Here is a 24,145-nt window from a genome sequence, read left to right on the forward strand (position 1 = left end):
GACATACCCTGAAACCGGTCCCAGGATGCTTGTTTCCGGTCCAGGGAGGAGCTGGTCTGGCAGTTCATTTTGGACTGTTCCCATGGAGCACAGGGTCAAGACTGATTTGCATATGGCTGGGTCCAAACTGGGGTGGCTTAGTGGGCAAAAGAATGATGGATTTAACCAAGATCTGTTGACTGGGGAGAATGTTTGCATTGTCAGCATTCCGTCCATCATTTGTTTGTTGTAACACTTTTTGCCCTAAGTGGGATAGGTATGCCCAGACGTGGGTCCTTTGCTCACTGCGCCACTGAATTCAAGCTAGCCTGGCTGAAGAAGGGTGACATACCCTGAAACCAGTCCCAGGATGCTTGTTCCCGGTCTACGGAAGACCTGACCTGGCAGTTCGGTCTGGACTGTTCCCATCGGGCACAGGGTCAAGACTGATTTGCATATGGCTGGGTCCAAACTGGGGTGGAGTAGTGAGCAAATGAACAATGGATTTAAACCAGATCTTTTGACTGGGGAAGAATGCTTGCATTGTCAGCATTCCATCCATCATTTATTTGTTGTAACACCTGATATCATCATCAAAAAACTGAGATCAGTTAACATGGTTGACATCACCCCAAAAGACTAGTCAGACCACCATCAAATTAATTTCCAAATATCCACTCAAAAAACTCAAATTAAGGGTCAAACGAGAAGGGAAAAAATGTGGATGAGGAAGTACAGCCATGTAAACAGAACAGAACAGAACTGGTAGGCCTATGCCATAACTCCTTGGACGCTCAGACTGACCAAACATCAGTTCATGGACTGACACAGCTCTACAACAACAGTATGACCAACCTCGCTCAGAAGGCATCTCAATTACATCTAAAAAGATAAAACCTTCAGTACTGTGGTTTATCCAAAATATAAACAATGTAAGGAGACAATTAGGATATCTGGAACGACTTTGAAGGAAGTACTAAAACATTACCCATCTTAAACAGTTGAGAAGGCACATAATCTCATACAAAAAGGCGATCTTGAATGCTAAAACAACAGTGATCTGTTCTCAACTCGACAGAGCAGAGAACACACCCAGAAAACTCTTTGATATCATAAAATAACAATGAGGAAAACTTGCAGAACCTACAGTTACAAACAACATAACAGACATCTGCAATGCCTTCTCCACTTTCTTTAAAGAAAAAATCATAACCATAAGCAACTGTATTCCCAGCCAAGCTAGTGCCCAACCTAGGTGACCCACCAACCCCACACTTACAGCATACAGCAAGAATACTGACCAACACTTCCCAACTGTCCCAAGAAAAAACAGAGCCTTCTGGAACAGTTTCAAATCTCTGTCTGAGGGGGCAATCCAGAAATTCATCCAGTCAATGAAACCTACCACACATTTTGAAGATCCCATTCCCTCCCACCTCCTGAAAAAGATCCATCAATCCGTCACTCCCTTCTGGACAAAAATCGTAAATGCATCTCAGAGTTCCTAACGATGGGGCAAGTATCTCCTCTGCTAAAAAAATGGGCACTGACCAGAAAGACTTAAACAACTAATGACTAGTAGCCAGTCTGTATTTCCTGTCTAAATTGGTAGAAAAGTGCACCCTCAGTCAGCTATGTGAACACATCAAAGGTTTTGACCTACTAGACAAACACCAATCTGGCTTCAGGCCTGGATACAAAACCGAAGTCACCCTGCTAAAGATTCTAGATGATATACAAACATCAGTACACCAAAACGTATCCTGTCTACCAATATTTCTAGATTTATCAACTGTGGTTGGCACAGTCAGCCACAAGCAACTCAGAGAAACTCCTGAATTCAGACTGAGCCTATAAGGAGTCATCCTTATCTGGTTCACCTCCTTCTTGCAGAACAAACAACAAAGAGTTAAAATTGGCACCACCCTCGCTGTTGTAGTAGATATTGACAGGGGTGTTCCTCAAGGATCTACAATTTCACGAACGCTCTTCAATCTATACATAGAACAACTCAATAAAATCCTTAAACAATCAAAAATCTAATACCACATGTATGCTTATGATACTCAGCTCTACAGCAAACTCTCAACTCAAGAGGATATCCAGGGACGGGATGACACTCTGATTAGAACCCAGGATGGGCTGGCACACAACTAGCTAATACTGAATCCTGTAAAGACTGAATTCATTCTTTTCTCCCCACTCCAACAATGGTCTATTCACCTCAAACTACTCAACTGCACCCCAAACCATCTGCGACTCTTTAAAATCACTAGGCATCACACTAGACTCAAATATAAACTTGCAAGCTCACATACCAGCAGCAACGAGAAGTTTTAACCTACATCTGCACCTTCTAAGAAAACTAAAACTATTCATACTGGCAGCAGTTCAATCTCTAGTGCTCTCACGACTGAACCAAGGGATTGCAATTCTCATAGGTCTACCTACAGCCAGCCTGTCCCCAATGAAAGCAACATTAAATGCAGCAGCAAGACTTTTAACAGGCATACATCATTATGATCCCATTTCCCCATCACTCAGGACCCTCAACTGGCTGCTAGTTGAAGCTAGGTTCCAACTGAAGGTTTCATGCATAACACACAAAGCTCTACCCAATGCTGGTTCCAAATGCATGGTGAATATGATCATGCTATCAGGAGGCGGAAGGGATTCTAGACGTGCTAAATCCCTTATACAAGAACCAGACAGATTTAAAAATAGGAATCCTCAGGGCCGCACTTTCGCTGGATTTGATCCAAAATCAGGGAACTCCCTACCACGCTCAACGAGGGCAATTACCTCACTCAGGCAATTCAAGAACGATGTTAAGGCCATACTCCTTGTATTTCACCCTATTGTATCCTATTGTTTTTATGCCTAGCTCCTTGAATGGTATGTACAGCGGATCTTAAGTAACAGTTGTTTTTACTGTACAGTAATACTCATCAGCTATCTCTTTGTATAGCCCTCCGATATTGTGATGCACAGTTTTGTGCTTTGACATGAAATGTGTATTTGTAAAGGGAACATTCACTGAAAGGGTATCATGGCGCTGAATAACAGATGTTTAATTTTCCTCAACTCATTGGTACTCACTTTATCAACCTTAGAAGAATCAATGCTTGAGTGGACCAGCTGGGATTTGAACCTGTTGCCATAAGGTCAAACACAGGCCCCCACAGTGGGCACATTAGTCCACTAAGCCACCGGACCTGGCTTTGTAAAACACACTAAATAAATAAATAAATAAATAAAACGGCAGGTATAACAAAAACTAAACCAAGAACGCCACATATTGGCAACTATTGGGCCAGTGATAGAATGCCACCAAGAATGCCCAATAGATGTCTACGATATGCCAGTAATAGCTATTATGTAGCAAAGAATGACCATATTATGTTAAGGATGGCCATTAGTATGCCAGGGATAGCATGAGTGTTGCCATTAGTAACCAAAATATACCAATGGCTGGATACTTTTTTGCCAAGTATAGCCAGAATGCTGGTGAGTATGTCAGGTTTGGGCTACAATTATGCCATAGACAAGCAAAATGTCACCAGGAGTGCAGACAATATGTCAATGTTGGGTCATTATTTTGCTAGGTTCAGACAAATGTTTCCAGGAATACCTACATTATGCCACTGATGGGCCATGATAATGCCAGGGAAAGTCAGACAGTCACCATTAACAGTTATATAGTTTCATCTTTTTATTTGATTTGGGATTCAATTTGAAGTCGATACAATGCATCCCATTACAATGCAGTCATTACAATGACCGCTTTATTACATCACATACCATCACAAGGCAAGTTGTTACAATGACTTGCTGTAGGGAGCAGAAGGATGTTGGGATTTAAATCTAACACCTTCGCTACTGTTGCACAGACTGGAGTTGGAACAGTAAACTATACTATTCCATACTCCATCGTCCCCTCTACAGCAAGTCATTGTAATGACTTGCGTTGTAATGGTATGCGTCGTAACAACCCGGTCGTTGTAATGACCACTGTAATGGAATGCGTTCAATCATCAATCAATCAAGCAGAAATTTGTAATGCGCGCTACTTACCCGTGAGGGTCTCAAGGCGCTGAAGGGAGGAGGGGGGGTGCGTGGGGGTGTTGGGGGTGCTGCTACTGCTCGAAGAGCCAGGTCTTGAGGAGTCTTCTGAAGGTGAGCAGGTCCTGGGTCTGCCGTAGATGGGAGGGGAGAGTGTTCCTGGTCTTGGCAGCGAGGAAGGAGAAGGATCTGCCACCGGAGGTCGTTTTTTGGATGCACAGGACAGTGGCGAGGGCGAGGCTGGCGGAACGGAGCCGGCGGGCAGGGGTGTAGAAGTTGAGTCTTTCGTTCAGGTAGGCTGGTCCGGTGTTGTGGAGTGCTTTGTGTGAGTGGGTGATGAGTTTGAAAGAGATCCTCTTGTTGATGAGGAGCCAGTGCAGGTCTCTAAGGTGGGGGGAGATGTGGCTGCGGCGGGGGACGTTGAGGATCAGTCGTGCTGAGGCGTTTTGGATGCGTTGCAGTCGTTTCAGGTGTTTGGCCGAGATTCCTGCATAGAGTGCGATGCCGTAGTCGAGCCTGCTGCTGACGAAGGCTTGAGTCACTTCTCTTCTTGTTTCGGTCGGGATCCACTTGTAGATCCTGCGAAGCATGCGGAGGGTGTTGTAGCAGGAGGAGGAGATGGCGTTGACCTGCTTCGACATGGAAAGGGAGGAGTCGAGGATGAATCCTAGGTTGAGTGCGTGGTTCGTGGGTGTAGGGGCTGCTTGCAGTGAGGTCGGCCACCAGGAGTTGTCCCAAACAGAGGGGGTGGGGCCTAGGATGAGGACCTCCGACTTGTCCGAGTTCAGTTTCAGACCGCTGCTCCTCATCCACTGGGTGACGGCATTCATTCCCTCGTGGAGGTTGATTTTGGCGGTGTGCGGGTCCTTGGTGAGGGAGAGGATGAGCTGGGTGTCGTCGTCGTAGGGGATGATGTTCAGGTCGTGTTGGCGGGCCACTTGTGCAAGGGGGGCATGTAGACATTGAACAGGGTCGGGCTGAGGGATGGTCCCTGGGGTATGCCGCAGATGATGTCGGTGGCTTTGGATCGGAAGGGCGGGAGACGGCATCTTGTAGGCGAGTACTTATGCATTCTTAATGCGTTGTAACGTGTCCTATTCAGGATTTTTTATTTGAACACTGAGAAAATGCATACTTATTTTAGCAATGAGGAAATGCGTTATCATAACAAATAACTCTTTGTCCTTTTGTCTAACATTATGTTATGTTATGTTATGTTATGTTATGTTATGTTATGTTATGTTAAGATGAATTTATTAAGCGCACAGACACCAAAAGTTTTCATGGCGCTAATTGGATGAATGTTAATGCAAGAGACCAGATTAATAAGATTGCCCGAAGAGCCATGTTTTCAAAGCCTTTCTAAAGCCCAGTAAGTTGTCACAGTTCCTTACAGAGAGTGGAAATGAGTTCCAAAGCCTAGATGCCGAAAAGGAGAACCTCCGTCCACCCTGCCTTTTTAGTTTGATGGTAGGGGTAGTGAGAAGATGGAGGTGAGCAGACCGAAAGTTGCGCATAGGGGCATGTTTGATAATCCGGCTATTAAGAAATGTAGGGCTCACACAGTGTAATGTTTTAAAAACTATGCAACCTGTCTTAAAGGCGGTGCGTTGTGCTATGGGCAGCCAATGTAGTTTAGACAATAGGGGCCTGGCCGATTGCCATCTCGGTTGTTTGTTGATCAATCTCGTCGCCTGATTCTGCATTAATTGCAGGCGGTTGGGGGAGGCCAGTGTAGAGGGAGTTAGAAAAGTCAAGGCGTGAGAGCACCAGAGCTATAACCACCTGAACCAGAGCTTGGTGGGGTAGCAATTGTGAAATTGTCCTTATTTTACGCAGCTGGAAAAGGCTAGTGGAGACCACGGCACCCACGTGTCCTCTAAGTCAGAGATCAGAGTCTATAGTCACCCCGAGACTTTTTACTGATGGGGAAGGGACTGGGGGTGGGCCTAATTTGCCAGGCCAAAAATGAGGTCCCCAACCAGTAGAGCTCTTCCCAGGCAACACCAATTCTGTCTTGCCTGGGTTGAGCTTCAGTTGGTTCAAATCCATCCAACGCTGAATATGGAGCATTGTGGATTGGAATTCAACGGCAGCATTAGGGGACTCCAAAGAGAAAACAAGCTGAAGATCCTCAGCATAGTTGAAAACAGTGGTTCTCATAGCTTTAAGTGAGTGAATCAGAGGCCTGATATAAAGGTTGAACAATACTGGAGAAATGGAAGAGCCCTGTGGAACCCCACAAGAAGTGGACAGATTGGGGGCAGTATAGTTCCCAAGACGCACTGCTTGGGATCTGTCACTAAGAAAGGACTTTATCCACTTAAAGGCAGCGCCTCGGATACCAGCTTGTTCGACACGGTTCAACAAGATGTTATGGTTGACCGTGTCGAATGCCACCGACAAATCCAGGAGCACAAGTGCCTGCAGGATCCCCATATCAGCATTGGCCCTCCAGGTGTCCATCACCGCCAGGATATCTGACTCCGTAGAGTGAGCAGGACAGAATCCAGCTTGGTTAGGCTCAAGGTAATCGGTTTTCTCGATTAAATTAGAGGCACCTAGCCACGTGGGTCTCCACGACTTTTGCAAAGAAGGGGAGGAGGGAGATAGGGCGGTAATTTGATGAATTAGAGGGATATGCTCCTGGCTTCTTAAGAAGAGGGACCAATGTGGCGTTTCATGAAGGTTCTAGGTCCTTCTCCCTTACTAAGGGATTCATTAAGGAAAGGAAGAATACTGTGAGGAAGGGCCGAGAAAGTATCCCTCAGAACAGAGGGAGGACAGCAGTCCTTAGGAGAGCCCGACTTAACTCGGGACATTAACTCCAGTAAGATGTCAGGACATATAGCTGTAAATTGGTTCTTAGTCGAAGAGTTGTTAGAATTGTCGTCTAGAGATTTCACATGAACAGTGATGGGAATACTGGCCCTGATGATTTAAATTGTTTCCACAAAGAATTTGTTACAATGCCTCCATTTCCTCTCCAACTGACGGAGCAGTAGTTTTTGAGTTTTCAGTTCACTAGTGAACCATTTGCGGGCTTCAGAGTGTCTGGCCCATGAGAATTTAATAAGTGGAGCATGAATATCCCTGGCCACCAATAGCCAGTCAGTGATATCTTTCTCCCTGGAGTCAACACTAGAGTAGGAATTAACTGTGGGGATTGAACTAGCTAGTGTGTTAATAAATTCCTGGGTATCAAGTGTTCTCCACTTTCTGGTCTGGCCTCCCTCCGCCTTAGGAGTCTTAGCCCTGCCGCTGAAGGTAGCTGTAAATTCAATCAAATGGTGGTCAGACCATATACAGGGAGAGATAATGGGTGGCGAGAGTTCTAGGTTGTGAGACCAAACTTGGTCCAGGATGTGGCCCTTATCGTGGGTGGGGCAGTAAGATGTTGGACCAGATTGATGTGTCATGATTTAGGCTCCTTTACTAGACAACTACGTTTCCCAGAATGCTCACCTAGGAGGTCTGTCTTTCCTTTCTCCTACTCTGTTCCTGTGTTCTATATCATTCCTTCTTGCCATGCATCCGGTGCTTGTCACCTGTAGTGTAATCAAGATTGCTTCGTGTTTGCCTAAGGAGGATCGTTGCTGTTTACAGAGTAAGCAATAGTGACTGTGCCGATATCGTCGAGTACGGCGTGCTGTGAACTTTGACCCCTTCCTTGGAGCCGTGCTGAGAAGGAGCCGCGCTGAGAAGGAGCCGTGCTTTTTCCTCTGGATTGTTTTTGGATTAATTAGCGCTTGGAGTGCTTTTTTGAAATATCGTGAGAAGGAATAAGAAAAGTGGGTGAGAGACGCTTTTCTCTTGAGAAACTTCTCTTCTGACAATCGGTACGTTGTGTTTGGATTAAGGAACGGAGGTTCCTGTCGAGCACTGTGTTGTGCAGTTACATTGATAGAACTGTTAAAACGTGAGAGCCACGAAGCATGAGTTATTGCTTGTATATCACGTATTGGATTTACCAACCTGAACTGTATTGTAAGCGGGAAGGACTATGATTTGAAAGCCAGTTGGCCACAACTTACATGACTAGTTACCTGTGAAGGGCTATACTTTATACCCCACCAGAACTTTAATTCATGTGTATTCTTTTTGCTTTCTTTTTTCTTGCTTTCTTTTTATCTTTTTTCACATGACTTTTCTTGGATATTAGTGGCAGTCAATGCAAGTAAGTGAAATAGAATATACACACATAGTCACTCACTAGTTATAGAAGATAGGGGTGGGTTGAATTGATGTGTGTTGCTTATGTCTTTTCTGCAGGAAACTTAATACAGATCTACGGAAGGTGCCTAGTCTGTTATCCCTTGCTGTGGATGGTTTCTGGCTGTCAGCCTTTATATTTTATTTCTCCACTTTCCCCCTTCCCTGTGTGAGGTCCTCATAGGGGAGTGTTGTTACTTATACTCACTAGAGGTACCGCATTCGGGGAGGGACGAATAGAGCATCGACATCGCTCCTGCTGTATCTGGATTGCAAGGTTAGTCATTCTGCCTTGCTTTGTGACAGAGTGACAAGCCCACGTAGTCACACAGCCTGAGTGATGAATACGGATACGGTTTTGGTGTCCGTGTTGGACGCTATTTCCGCTTTAAGGGTGGAAGTAAAAGCCATTAGAGGGGAGAATCAAGGATTGAGGCATGATATGAGTATACTTAGACAGGAGGTGGCAGGAGCAGCTAGGGCTAGTACCATTGGTGTAAAGGGAGCCCATTACATTAAAGAAGCGACCTCCGTCCCTCCTGTACAGACGCAGACCTCTGGGATACCCGGAATGCAAGGTCCGTCTACTATTCAGGTTATTCAACCTGTACAACTACCGTTGGCACCACCAGAGAGGTTTTTGGGGGATCCCAAAAAGTATAGTACGTTTTTGGGACAGTGTAAGTTGCATTTTATGTGCAAACCCGCTGTCTTTCAGGACGCCCATTCTAAAACAGCTTTTATGTTGTCCTATTTAGGTGGTAATGCTGCTAGTTGGTCGTTTCCTCTGATTGAAAGAAAAGATCCGGTTTTAGACAATTTTGATGAGTTTTGCGAGGAAATGCGTAAATTATTTGATCGCAAGGCTCACATGTTGTCTCTAGATAGAGAACTGATTACGCTCAGACAGGGCTCACAGGATCTTCTGTCCTATATTACTACATTTAACCGTCTTGTTGTCGAAACTGATTGGCCAACTGAAAAACGAGTCTCCATGTTTTATCAAGGATTGAGGGGTGAGTTAAAGGATGTGCTGGCCCAAGTGGTGAATATGCCGACGACTTGTGCAGAGTTGATTGATCTGATGGTGCAGCTGGATCATAGATTACAAGAACACAAAGGCGATAAACATCGAAACGAAATGCGCCTTCCTTTCTTCAGATCCAGGGCTGTTACGGAGGGTACAGTACCTACGGATACAACTGAACCTATGCAAATAGGAGGAGTGCGGGGTCCATTAAGTCAAGAAGAATGAACGAGAAGGCGTAATCGGAAACTGTGCATGTACTGTGGAAAGGTCGGGCACTTCATTAAGGATTGTACGTCCAAGACCAAGGGGGCAAGAAACTTTCCAGTAGTTGCAAATTTCTTCAGTGCTTCGGGAAACAAGAATGCTCAAACAAGCCTGAGACCCCTTGTTTGAGTCAGGATGTGGAGAGCGTGGTCTTTCATGCTGTTGCAAACACTATGCAACCTTCGGTACCCCATATGAACTTGTGCGTTACGATCAAATGGCCAGAGGCAACACCTGTGATGGTACATGCAATGCTGGATTCTGGTGCTACAGGCAATTTTATAGATTTACCATATGCCAAGAGGCTGGGAGTTCCATGCATTCCGAAAGAAACGCCTGAAGTCGTAAAGGCTGTGGATGGATCAGATTTGACGTCGGGCCCGGTGTGTTATCATACTCGCCAATTGATCATGCAAGTGGGACAAAACCATTATGAGCATATTTCTTTTGATCTGATTGATGCTCCTCAGTTTAAATTGATTCTGGGAATGCCATGGCTAACGCAACATGATCCTGTGGTACGATGGGCAGCCCGTACTATCATTCTTAGCTCGGACTACTGTGCTGTTCATTGTACCATGCAATGTGTACATGAGGAAATAAGAATGGAAACGCCTACTAGTTCCTTAGCAGAAGGTGGGAGAATCTCGAGCGTAAATGCTGTAACTATTCTTCCGGAGATCCACAATCGGTACCGAGATGTTTTTAGTGAGAAGGAGGCTAGCAAGTTACCACCACACAGAGAGTACGATTGTGTGATCGAGTTGGAACCTGGAGCTAGTATTCCCTGCAGTAGGATATATGCACTGACGGAGAAAGAAAACATCTATCTTCAACAATATCTGAAGAAGCTACTGGACTCAGGATTCATCCGCCCCTCTACTTCCCCGCCATCATCTCCTCTCTTCTTTATCCCTAAGAGGGAAGGAGGGTTGCGCACCTGTATTGACTACAGAGCGATCAATCGTGTGACCAAGAAGAACAGGTACCCTCTCCCTCTGATACCGGTCTTGTTGGATCAGTTGAAAGATGCCCGGATATTTACCAAACTTGACTTGAGAGGTGCTTACCATTTGGTGAGAGTCCGCCGTGGAGACGAGTGGAAAACAGCATTCCGCACCAAATATGGGCTTTATGAGTACCAAGTCATGCCTTTTGGCTTGTGTAATGCCCCTGCGGCGTTTCAATTCTTCATGGATGAGATGTTGAGAGGTTTACTTGATATATCATGTATTGTCTATATAGATGATATTCTGATTTTTTCTCCCACCCCGGAGGATCATGTACGGCATGTTCTGGAAGTTTTGGAGAGGTTGCACCAACATGAACTCTATGCCAAACTGGAGAAATGCCTCTTTCATACCACGGAAGTTGAGTTTCTGGGATATGTCATTGGACCAAATGGTTTGCGGATGGACCACAAAAAGACACAAGCCATCATCCAGTGGGAATCCCCTTCCTGTGTAAAAGCCTTACAAAGTTTCCTGGGATTTGCAAACTTTTATCGTCGGTTCATTCAAGACTTCTCAAGAACCATACAGCCATTGACCCATCTTTTAAAGAAAGGAGTGGCATTCCTGTGGACAGAACCAGCGGAAGAGGCCTTTCAAGCTCTAAAGAACCGTTTTGTCTCTGTGCCCATCTTGCGACATCCGGATGCTAGCCAACCCTTTGTGATGGAGACAGATGCCTCGTATTATGCTATTGGAGGCATCTTATCACAAAGAAATCCTGATACAGGCCAATTACACCCAGTGTCATACTTTTCACGGAAACTGACTGCTAGTGGGATTAATTATAGTATCACCGATAAAGAACTGTTGGCTATAAAGAGAGCGTGTGAGGAATGGCGTCATCATCTCATGGGAGCTAGACATACTGTGGAGATCTTTACTGATCACCGGAATCTTCTCTTTTTGAAGAGTGCAAAGGCTTTAACACCACGCCAGTTGAGATGGTCTCTTTTCTTTTCTGACTTTGACTTTGTGATTAAATATCGCCCTGGCCCGCAAAACGGCAAGGCAGATGCTCTTTCACGACCTGAATCAGGTACCAGCCATCAACAAAGGGAGAATGAGAACCCTCCTTCCATCTTACATACGTCCTCATTCGTTCCAATGGTCTCAGCTATCACCTGTTCTGCTGATTTCCTAAAACAAGTGGAGGAAGAAATCGAAAACCTGGATGCCCATTCTTGGATACTGAAAGAACCACTACTAAGAACTTGGAAGAACAAACTGCTTTTCAGAGAAAAGCAGTTGTATGTACCAACAAAAGATTTACAAACTTTAGACCTACAGTGGACTCATGATTCTTCTTTGAGTGGACATATGGGAATACAAAAGACATTCCAAACTACTTCTAGACACTTCTGGTGGGAGTCAATATGAAAGGACATCGAAGAGTATATTGTCAGATGTCCTATATGCTCTCAAGCGAAAACAACGCACCAACGTAGTAGTGGTTTACTCCGTCCTATACCGATACCCCCTGCACCATGGCACACTGTTTCCATGGATTTCATTGTGGAAATGCCTATCAGTTTCAGCAACAACACCATTTTAGTGGTGATAGACCATTTAACCAAGATGGGTCACTTTATTGCTTTAACTAAGTTGCCCACGTCAGGAGAACTGGCCTTAGTATTTTTGCAGAACGTGGTGCGGTTACATGGTGTTCCCTCTGTTCTAATCACAGACAGGGGTACACAGTTTACTTCCAAATTCTGGAAAGCTCTGTGTAATGTGATGTGTATTGATGCTCGTTTGTCAACAAGTTACCATCCGCAAACGGATGGTAAAACCGAAAGATTAAATCAAATGTTGGAACAGTATTTAAGGTGTTTTACATTACAGCAGAATGAGGAGTGGAGAACAATGTTGTGGATGGCTGAGTTCGCCTACAACAGTGCTACTCATTCTTCGTTGGGATGCTCACCTTTTTATTGCCTTAATGGTTTTCATCCCAACTCCATGCCTTTTGAACAACCTGGTACGTCTCCCCTTCCCTCTATTCAACAGCATCATACACATCTTATTACTGTTTTGCAAGATGCTAAAGAGCATCTGGCGACAGCCAGAAACCGTGATAAGCAACAAGCAGACAGGAAAAGAACCCCTGAGCCAGGTTATGTGCTGGGAGATAAGGTGTGGTTGAGTACTAAACACTTGAAGTTGAAGGGGAATACACGCTTGCAGCCCAAATTTGTTGGCCCTTATCCCATTGTTGCTGTGGTTAATCCCGTTGCTATGAAGATACAACTACCTCCTTCCTGGCACATACACCCTGTGTTCCATGTGCCCCTATTGAAACCATATATACAGGGTACCAGGGTGGTTGGTAGACCTTGTTCTTTGGAGATTGAGGGGGAGGCTGAATATGAGGTGCGAGCTGTGCTGGATTCCAGGAGAGTAAGGGGTGTCTTGCAGTACTTGATAGATTGGAAAGGATATGGGCCCGAGGAACGTTCATGGGAACCGCACATTAATTTACATTGTCCTGGCCTGTTGAGGCGGTTCCACGTGTTGCATCCCACTAAACCTGGTGGACCGCCGGGACGGCGGTCATAGTGAGGGGGTTCTGTCATGATTTAGGCTCCTTTACTAGACAACTACGTTTCCCAGAATGCTCACCTAGGAGGTCTGTCTTTTCTTTCTCCTACTCTGTTCCTGTGTTCTATATCATTCCTTCTTGCCATGCATCCGGTGCTTGTCACCTGTAGTGTAATCTAGATTGCTTCGTGTTTGCCTAAGGAGGATCGTTGCTGTTTACAGAGTAAGCAATAGTGACTGTGCCGATATCGTCGAGTACGGCGTGCTGTGAACTTTGACCCCTTCCTTGGAGCCGCGCTGAGAAGGAGCCGCGCTGAGAAGGAGCCGTGCTTTTTCCTCTGGATTGTTTTTGGATTAATTAGCGCTTGGAGTGCTTTTTTGAAATATCGTGAGAAGGAATAAGAAAAGCGGGTGAGAGACGCTTTTCTCTTGAGAAACTTCTCTTCAGACAATCGGTACGTTGTGTTTGGATTACGGAACGGAGGTTCCTGTCGAGCACTGTGTTGTGCAGTTACATTGATAGAACTGTTAAAACGTGAGAGCCACGAAGCAAGAGTTATTGCTTGTATATCACGTATTGGATTTACCAACCTGAACTGTATTGTAGGCGGGAAGGACTATGATTTGAAAGCCAGTTGGCTACAACTTACATGACTAGTTACCTGTGAAGGGCTATACTTTATACCCCACCAGAACTTTAATTCATGTGTATTCTTTTTGCTTTCTTTTTTCTTGCTTTCTTTTTATCTTTTTTCACATGACTTTTCTTGGATATTAGTGGCAGTCAATGCAAGTAAGTGAAATAGAATATACACACATAGTCACTCACTAGTTATAGAAGATAGGGGTGGGTTGAATTGATGTGTGTTGCTTATGTCTTTTCTGCAGGAAACTTAATACAGATCTACGGAAGGTGCCTAGTCTGTTATCCCTTGCTGTGGATGGTTTCTGGCTGTCAGCCTTTATATTTTATTTCTCCACTTTTCCCCTTCCCTGTGTGAGGTCCTCATAGGGGAGTGTTGTTACTTATACTCACTAGAGGTACCGCATTCGGGGAGGGACGAATAGAGCATCGACATCGCTCCTGCTGTATCTGGATTGCAAGGTTAGTTATTCTGCCTTGCTTTGTGACATGATGTTAGAAAGCAGTTCAGAGAGTTCAGCCGACTGAGGCAGAGGGGAAAGGATGGCATGGACTGGGGAGTGCGGTAAATAAGCCCCAAAGCCAAAGATCCCGAATTAGTATCGAGCTTAATGACGATGCTCTCCACCTCTGGCAGAACCAGAGAGGTCAGTGTGCTGAACTTATGGCTTTTGTGTATAATAGCAGCAACTCCAACTCCCGTCTTCCCTACAGGCCGGTTAGCTAATAAGATGTAATAGTCAGAGGGGAGTGCTACTAAGATATCTGGCGTAGAGTCCGGCGTGAGCCAGGTCTCAGAAAGCAGGAGGACATCCAGTTTGTCAGATAGTAACAGTAGAAATATGTCCAATTGGTGTTTCACCAAAGAACGGGTGTTAAGATACAGGACCCGGAGAGAGGTCGAGTTACCTGCAGTTGAATAATTAGTGGAGGAAACAGAGGGCGTCACGGACAAGGGAATGGGATGGTCCACTTGTTCATGGAAAATGCCACGAGCTTTAATAGGAGAAAGAGCTTCATGGGTTAGTGCAGCTTGCGATTGCTCCGGCAATCTGAGTTCCACCGGGGAATAGGTAATAATTTGACCAAGGTTCATGGCCCCTGGGCCCGGTCGGGCACGGACGGGCGCAGACGGGCTTGCCTGTGGTGCGCTGCCGGCGCGTCCGCTGCGCTTCCGCGTCCTGGTGTACATATATACCCCTGCCCCTCCTCCAAGCTCCACGCCGTCCCGGCCGATTGGCTGAGGCCGCTGGGAGGGGATCAGCTCAAGGACAGAGAACAATTCCCCTTTGACACGCTATTCGGGTGAGTTTTAAGAACAGTAATTTAAAAACAGATAGCAGATTTTAACAGGCAATGCTTATCAGGAATGGTCCGCGCGGCAGCAACACAAACAAACAATTGCCAATTATCCCCATTAATTCTTCTTTGAGAGGTTTTAAGATGCCTATTTACCCTTTGAGTCACCTGTGCTGGTGCTCAAATGCCTTCGGCACAAATACTATTGTAGTATTCTGGGTTTAGTATTTATGTTACTGCACTTCTCTGCATCTAGCTACTCAGCCAGTGTGAGTGTTCCAGGTTAGAATGTGAGTGTGATTGACATGAATGGAATGCTTAGTATGGGCTGAGTAGCTAGGAGGCTGCTCCTGGTGGGGCTGCTTGTTCCAGCATAATACTTCCTGTAACTCTATCTATGGCTGAATAAATCTACTTTACAACTCATCTACATCTGCCTCGGCTACATCTCTTCATGTATGTATGGACACAAATACTACAACTATACATTCACCTCGAGATCGATTCAATTACTCATCTTTGCACCTCTGCAATGACCACAACAAATTCTTTATCGTTGCTGAATGCTAGCAGAAGCTAGTGGAAAATTGTTTACAAATATACAATAATGATCTGTTACTTATATACCCCCCTGTTGTGTAATCGTTCCTGATCATTCCCAATGTTGTGCAATTCTAACTTTTACAAGCTATGTGTATGCCTGCTCAAAAAAAGAGTAGGCGGAAAACGCAAAGAAAATACGTGTTTGTCTATAATGTGAGATTGAGAAATGATAGGTTTGCTCAAGTGTAACATTTTCTAAATACTGTAGTTATAGCTGAGAGGGAAATCTGTAAAACCAAATTCCTTTCAACCATATATAATAGCATTACATGAGATTCGAATAGCTAGTAAATATATCAAATCTTCACTCAGTGGTGGCAGCCTTTTTATCATGGATGAAAGTATCTCACCCAATGTAAGACAAGAGCCATCACTTCCAGATATCTGGACGGTAATCTATTAGTGCAGTCACGACCTCATTTAGAACGGACACTTTCCTTAAGAACATTTTCATACATAGGAACAGCTTTGGTTTCATTACATAAGAACAGCCGTGCTGCCTTTGCAAAAGAGCATTGTGTTTACACATGCATTTTCATACCTATCAGCAGTTTAATTGCTCTTTATTTACCTAAGAACAGTTTTTTTGTTTACAATAGAACTGTATCATTTTGTCTTATAAAAGAGTGAACAAAGAAAGGTCACTCAATGTGAGTATTCTTTGAAATAAAAAGGTGCTCGCCAATGGCTCATTGGTAGATGATTCTGTTTCTGACTGACAGTAAGTACATTATCACAACGTCGGCAGCAAACGAGAGTATGTCCCATTCCCACCATGACATACCTGGGACTTGCAAGAATGCATGTTCGAACTCTGCTCTGTGCTGTTGTTGTAGCACAATCTATATACTGGGCTATTTGAGAGAGCAAACATAACCGCCTCTTGTGGGGGAGAGGAATGATGTATGGCTCATACTTTTGCCAGTACGAAGCCCTAAGGAAGTGGGGGCTGTATTGAAACTGCAAAGGAATGGCAGGAAAGTGAACCCTCCTCTGTCCATTTTCGTGGAGGAAGCAATGCATGTTGAAATCTTCAGGGTATTGTCTTCAGCCTGCCATCCAGGATGCGGTGCTGGATTCAGGAGGAAATGGGATGTCCCCCTGCCATGTCTTTTGTGTGCCTACTAGTAGCCGTCGGCAGTAAACGAAAGTGGAGGGGGGGGGACAGGAGGTCACGCGGGGGAGGGGAGTGGATCATTACAAAATAAAAATAAAATGTATTTACATTCTCACCGGCTCAGATGGGAGTTGGGAGGGTTTGCATGTTTCCCACCAGGCTGTGTAATGCAGCCTGGTGAGGAACATGCAAAGTGCGCATGACTGCTGGGGGCGGCTGAGGGGGCCGTCCAAGCAGTCATGAGCACTTTGGAGTGTGCGGCAACCACTCCTCCCACCTGACGTCATGGGAGCCCATAATAACAGAAATAACTTATGTTATCATTACATTTTTTTACACTGCTCCGCGAGCAGTGGGTTGATGCTCCTCCTCATTTGCGGATTAGCCGCCACTGGTGCCTACTGGAAAAATCTGACCGAAGAGGGGGAGGAGTAGGCTTTGGCCACTATGAGCCCCTCTTTGGGAATTCTCTCCACTCAAACTTTTGTCAGAGAGAGCTGGGAAAGTATTCCAGACTCCTAAAGTCATGATGTCATGGACTATTTTCCGGACCCTCGGAGAGCTGAAGGCTCAACTGATGAACAAGGTGAAAAGGTACTTTCAGGCTATCCAAGAGCTGAGTGAGTCCCTCCTGGACCTGTTGCTCAGTGATGAAAAAGATGGCTCAGTAGAAGCTTGTCCAGACCTGCCTCTGGAACAGTAGGGCCATCTCCAGTCTTTGTCCATGACATAGAGACTTGGGATGGTTTGTTCGAGGGGAGCAAACTATAGGATGTCAGACGGGGTCAAGGAGTGCATCAGAGCAATGGTAACCAAGAAGGTGGACCGTAGGGTGATAGTCCATGTGCTAGTTCAAGTCCAGTGATATAAGTTTCTAAGCAGAAATGAACAGGCCTGCACATTTGCACGGAATATTTGATCCACAAAACAGTCCCAAAGACAGATTCCTCTCTTATCTCCTTAAATGAGGAGCTAGTGGATCGATTGGCTTCAAACAAGTAACTCAGTACTTTTGTTCTGTCCATAGACTACAAGTAAATGGCATTTGCACCTGATTCTGTGGAGAAGGCTGCATTTTACACAGCTGAGGACCACTATCAGTCCAGGGTATTGCCATTTGGGTTCAAGAATGCGCCCGCCACATTTCAGTACTTAGTAAATTATGGGCCAGATGTAACACCATTTGTTTTTGCGACTCTCAAATCGCGAAAAAATTGCGAGTCGCAATTTGCGAGTCACAAAAGCAAATATACAACAGTGTCAGAGACACTATTAGCGATTACCAATGGGATCGCAAAATGTGAGGCTCATGAATATTAATGAGCCACTCGCAATTTGTGACCCCATTGTGAATGCCAGCCTTCCCATGGATGGTGACCTGCTGGGCTCAGCAGACCGCCATGTGTGGGACTGCTTTTCCATAAAGCAGGTTTTTTTTTTATAAATGCAGTCAGTTTTCCTTAAAGGAAAACGGAATGCATTTAAAAAATAAATAATGAAACGTTTTTGTTTCATTTTTTAAGGGCAGGCAGTGGTCCCTGGGACCACTGCTTACCCTTAAAAATATTTCCCCCTGCATTTGCAAAGGGGAAGGGGTCCCTATGCGAGTGCATTGGTAATTTGCGACTGTTTTGCGACGCCAATTGCGGTCACAAAATATTCATATATGGATTTGGGGTCACTATCAGGAAGGGAACGCTGTGTTATACTCTGGTCATCTCTTTCCCTGCTGCTCAGCCTGTGTGTGTGTGATGTCATTAGAATGTTCGTGTATGCATGATTTGAATGTATGATCAGTTTGAATGAGTGGGGCTGAGCAGCTGGATGCTGCTCCCGGTGGGGCCTTCCTTATCACCAACTAATTTTAATAAACCAACTTAAGTATATCTACAATTATTGGATCTACTTATTTTACAATGAACATTTAACATTGCAACAATGATCCATTGCAACAACGAGGATCCCATCCTCGTCGCCAGTGTAAATATCCAGTAAATGAAAGATGAATCCTTATTTGCTGTGTCAGGATGTATGTTTATTCTTGGTAATCAAATAATCAAGTACAGCATTTAGATAAGGTAGTAATCCAAGTTCCAGTAAAGGTTAAGGTAAATGCCCCACCGGGAGCAGCTGCCGTGCTGCTCAGCCTCTAAGGTAACTGACAGTACACTTAAAGATACACAGATAGAACTAAAGATGACATCATAGAGACAGGCTGAGCAGCAGAGTACAAGAGACTAAGAAAGGACAAGAAAGAGAGAAGAGCAGGGAGAAGCAGGATACAACACGCCCCTTCCTAATAGCGAGTCACAATTCCAAAATAGCAAGTTGCAAATAAATTGTGACTCACTATTTAGGAATTGTACATACCCTTTCACATTTTGAATGCGCAAATGGGTCGCAACCTCAATTGCACATGCAAAATAGGGTCGCACATCTGGCCCTTTGTTTTGTTTGACTTTAAGGAGTCCTGCATGTCTTATTTGGATAATATTGCTGAGTATAGCGGCTCATGGGAAGACTACCTGAAACACCTGGGATGAGTACTGGGGTGGATATAGGGTGCCAAACCGACCATTAAAGCTAGAAAAAGTGCCAGGTGTGCCAGGGGAAAAGGCCAAGAATCTTGTAGTTCGGGTTGATACCAAAATTAACCTCGATGCCCAGGCGAATCGTGCAGAAGCAACTTGCATCTGGATTATAAGGATGCTTAAGAAAATCTTTCCGCTTATTCAGGAGGCTGCCTGTAAGCAGGTCGCTCTTGCCCTAGTAATGTTCAGACTGAACTATTGCAATTCATTGTACCTGGACTCAAATGAGAACACGCAGCACGGACTCCAGGTGGTACAAAATGCACTGGGCACAATAATACTCGATATCCCCAAGCGTCAGTCAGCCGCCATGGGATTGGGGGCCCTACACTGACTTTCAATCAGATAGCGCATTATGTTTAAATCTCCTTGCATTGTGCTTACGGCTCTTTATCTCCCATATCCAACGAGAATAAAGGCCATGTTTAGTCGGTGCACCCCAGGTAGATACCTGCATTCATCGCATTAAATATCAGCTCACAGTGCCGAGAACTAAAAGGAAGAAATGGGGTGACAGTATTCTCAACAGCTGTGAGTAGACTCTGGAGCTCCCTTCCTCAAAGCTTTAGGGCTATTTCTCAGTTCCTGCCCTTTAGGAAAGCTCTCATGACCTGGCAGTACCCTCTCTAGGCCCTTTTTTGCATCTGCAGGTATGGCAGGCCTTTTCCGGACGGCTGTAACAGTGCCTTGATGCCTATGGGTAAATGTCTGATCTCTACAAATTCCAAATAAAAAGTTCTTCTGAATTCTATTGGTGGCAAAAGTACAGGAAATACTATTTCGGGAGGTTTTCAACAACTTAGACCAGATTTAGAGTTGTTCTAGGCCTCTAAGGACATTGTAGATACTTTGGGACTATGGCTCCTGAATATGCGATGTTAAAACGCATGCGATACATCGCCTGCAATTACAACGCGGTCGTTACAATGACCGCGTTGTTACATCCCATACCATTAGTCAGCTGGGAGGGGGTTTAGAATGACAGAGAATGAGCCCAGAATAAAATCCACTTGACACTTTTGCCCTTTTTGTGTGTCTTTATTTATGTATTTCATTTCTTCATGTCACAAAACAATAGAGGTTGATGTAGTAGTCCTTCTCTTGGTCCGGAGGTCGGTTCTTTGGTGAGTTGGCTGACTCCTAAGTTACCGCCCGGGACTATGCGCCCCTCAGAAAACTAAACAAAAAATAGTGCTCTGAAGTTGGTTAGAAAACCAAGTACACGTAAACAAGGGAGAGGCTAGTAAGAACCCAACCTCAAGATCCGCTGAGCTGTGAACACTGCGGGCCTGATTCACAAAGGTAAATTTACACTTTTGAGTAAGTTTATGCTTTTTTGTATTCACCAACTGTGAGATAGTAGTAAGTTCATGAATGTAGTTGAGCCAGTAAACTCCGCAAATAAAAAGATGGTAAAGTGATACACTACAATGTGTTATTAAACTGTAGTTGTCAGTTTGATGTGTTCAGAGTCTCTAACCCCACACCACCTCCCTGAGAAGGCCTTGGGATGGTCATCTTTGCTTCCCTATGGGTCAAGTGCTACAGGGTTGTTCTTGGTGTTCAGTTTTGGGCTTAATAGCAAGGTTAAGCCAATGACAAAAGTACTGAAAAAGTCTAATTAACATAATTTGAGCTGAATAACCCTTGTTTGTCCTGGGACTCATGAACATGTTCCCAAACCAAGAGGCATATTTACAAGCCACTTGTGCCACTGGAGCATCCCTTTTTTGAGTCTCTGGTGGCTCACTGTGCTGGCACATATTTCAAAGGCCACGCAAAGCCACCATGCATGTTTTTTCATGATCTTGTAAATACTGTCGCCCTTTCACGCATTACTCTGTGTGAAAGGGGCATTCCATGGGTGTTGTAGTGGGTGTTCCCAGGCAACACCCATGGATTCTGCCGCATTCCCAGATTTACAAGGTTTTGTAAACCTAGGAATGCGTCAGATTCTAATATTTCCCCAGGGGAGGCATAAAAACAGCACAACTAGGAGAAATACCTTTATTTCTCCTTACTTTTCCCTCTTTCTATGTGTGTTGAATTCTGCAGCACACATAGAAGGAAGAAAATGCCATCAATGACTGAAACAATAATCCCTGCAATGCAGGCACCCTTGCATACAGAGCAAGGTTGCCTGCATTAGCACTGTGTAGCCGTTTGTGCACCAGCACAGGGGAAAGCACAGGGCTGCATCACAGTCTTGTAAATACGATGCATCCCTGCACTTTCCTAATGACACAGCTCAGCACAACAAGTTGGCCTGCAGTGCAGTGCTGCGCCATTTTCTTGTAAATATGACCCAAAGTCTCTAAGATGTACAACGCCAGATAGACTTCAAAATCAAAGTTAAAAGCCAAAAATAAGCATGCTTGTTTTAAAACAAAGGTCTTTTCCTACTCAGCCAAAGTCTATTAAGCATTTCTAACTTCTACTGCAACATCATCTTGTGTGTGTTTAACAGTGCTGTGCTCCGCTCACTCTTGGGTTCTTCTGATTAATAATTGAGGGGTATTTTCCGCAGATTCTTTTGATGTTCCATTGTTTCTGCTGGTGAGTGAAATTATAATTTTGTCAGTGAGATTTCACCAATGGTACAAAAGGCAGGTTTTTCGTTGCAAGCCTTGAATGTAGAAAAGTGTAGGCTTTCAGAGCACAAACTCTCCATCGCAATTAACTGAAGTTGTGATTTGAAAATGGGTTTGCAAATCTAAATTTCCACCTTGCAGTTCCATGTAACTATCAAGGATAGGGGTGGCACACATGGTATCTATTTGATCATCCATGGGACCACTGCATGCCCCCATCATGCTTTTTGTTTTACAATTAAAGCCCATGTCAGTGTAAGGGAGAAGACATCTGGTGTTTTTGCAGTAGCTAAATCTCTTATTTGCAAACTTAGATGTTTGTGATCTTCAAACCCTGCATATAGGTGCAATATTAGTCACAAATATCTTAGTTACTTGCAGTGTACACATTGTGACTCCTTCGAAATCATTTGAAAAATGAAGAGTGAATTGGGATACCCTTCTTTACAGTTCTCAGTGAGATGTGATAAAGTTTAAGCTCATTTCCACAATGTCTCCACCGGGGACAGGTCTTTTTAGTAGAGCGACGGTCAAAGGAAGTAATCGCTGATTATTGTTCCCAATACAGAGTAACCAATGTGGCTTTAAACCTCTCAACTCCAGATCTGAGTTCAGTAGGTTCAATAAAAGTACAAAAAGATCAGAGTAAATCCAAATCTCCGTGAGAGATGTACCCTATATATCTTATAGTACAAAAGCAAATGACTAACTCTAAGATAATGAAGCAGGCAATCAAGAAAAAGAAATAAAGGTTAAATTGCATCAGATGATTCTATTCAACAAGCTTGAGTAAAGTAACTTTATTTTTTTATATAAATATATATATACTTTATATAAATAAATATATAACTATATTTAAAGTAACCTACACTACCTTAATAAGGGCAACCCTAAACTAAAAGCATTTGAGAAAGGACATCATCAAGTAAGGCAAGAAGAAAGGTATGAGCCTCCAGAGTCTTCAGTAGAAAACACTCCAAAGATGGGTCAAGTATCTTAAAGCCATGAAAGCAGAAGCATAGCTCTGCTCTCTATGGAAACCTAAGATGGACTCTATCCCTCACTAAACACAGCACATAATATCATCTGCCATCGACTTGACGCTCTCAAATTATTCTTGTTTGGGGAATTTCCATAGCTCTGGCTTAACTGGATACTTTCAGCACCTTTCCTAGCTATATAACACATTATCTCTCCTCGTCCTTGGTCATTCCTCTCTCATGTGAACTCCTCTCCTCGCTTTTAACGTGATTTCCTCAGCCGATTCCTTCTTCTCATGCTTTGCTATCTTCTAAGTCAAAACGTCTTCATTCTAACTAATGAAACTTCTCTACAACTGCAGTGGAAACAAAATGACACAAAGGATTCCACAGCGAAACCTGAACATAGACAAAGTGAGATTAGAACATGATCTTCCACTGAAACAGAGAACATTAGGCTAAGATTAAATTACACATAAAATTAGGCTAACTCACGCCTTAGGCCGCAATTTGATTTACGGCTTTGGCTAGGAAACTGAGTTATAAATATGTGCCCACCTTACAAAATGAAAAAATGCAATTTCTCATAGCCACAAGTATGATGCGATGAACTATTGAAATGTCATTATGAATTTACTTGCACATGATTAATTCAGGTTATACCTGTCAATAGTTAAATATTAATTACATACATCCTAGTAAAGTATCTCACTCTAAGACATTTCACGTTAATTTCTCCTGTCATATTAATATCAAAATTGTCACACAACTTTATTAATCACAGTCTAAACAAATATTTCAAAATGAAGTGTCTTCAGTAAAAACATTCCACTCCTTTTAGTACATTAGTTATTTGAGTGCAGACAACACGTGCGTATGATGCACTCCTCCATTATCTCAGATGGGATCAAGATTACACTTCTTCGCATGTATTGATGGGTTGTGAGGGAACTTGTGGTGGCAGACCACTATGAGAATCTGACACCCGTTAGGGGCGGTATCCATTTGCAAAATGGAAGCTGTCTCTGGAGAACAGCTTTGATTTTGTGAATGTGAGCGGCAAGCACTGGATAGCACAAGGCGCTTCTATTAGATGCTTCTCCGATGTCATATCCATCATGTCAATTTAAAAACATTTTATTCTGACCTCTTGTGTCAATTTGAGAGGCAGGGGCTGAATAGTTGGCATTATTTGAATGAGAATACAGGATTGGAGGGCTGCT

This window comes from Lissotriton helveticus, chromosome 3_1 (assembly GCF_964261635.1).
Source record: "Lissotriton helveticus chromosome 3_1, aLisHel1.1, whole genome shotgun sequence".
NCBI lineage: Eukaryota > Metazoa > Chordata > Amphibia > Caudata > Salamandridae > Lissotriton > Lissotriton helveticus.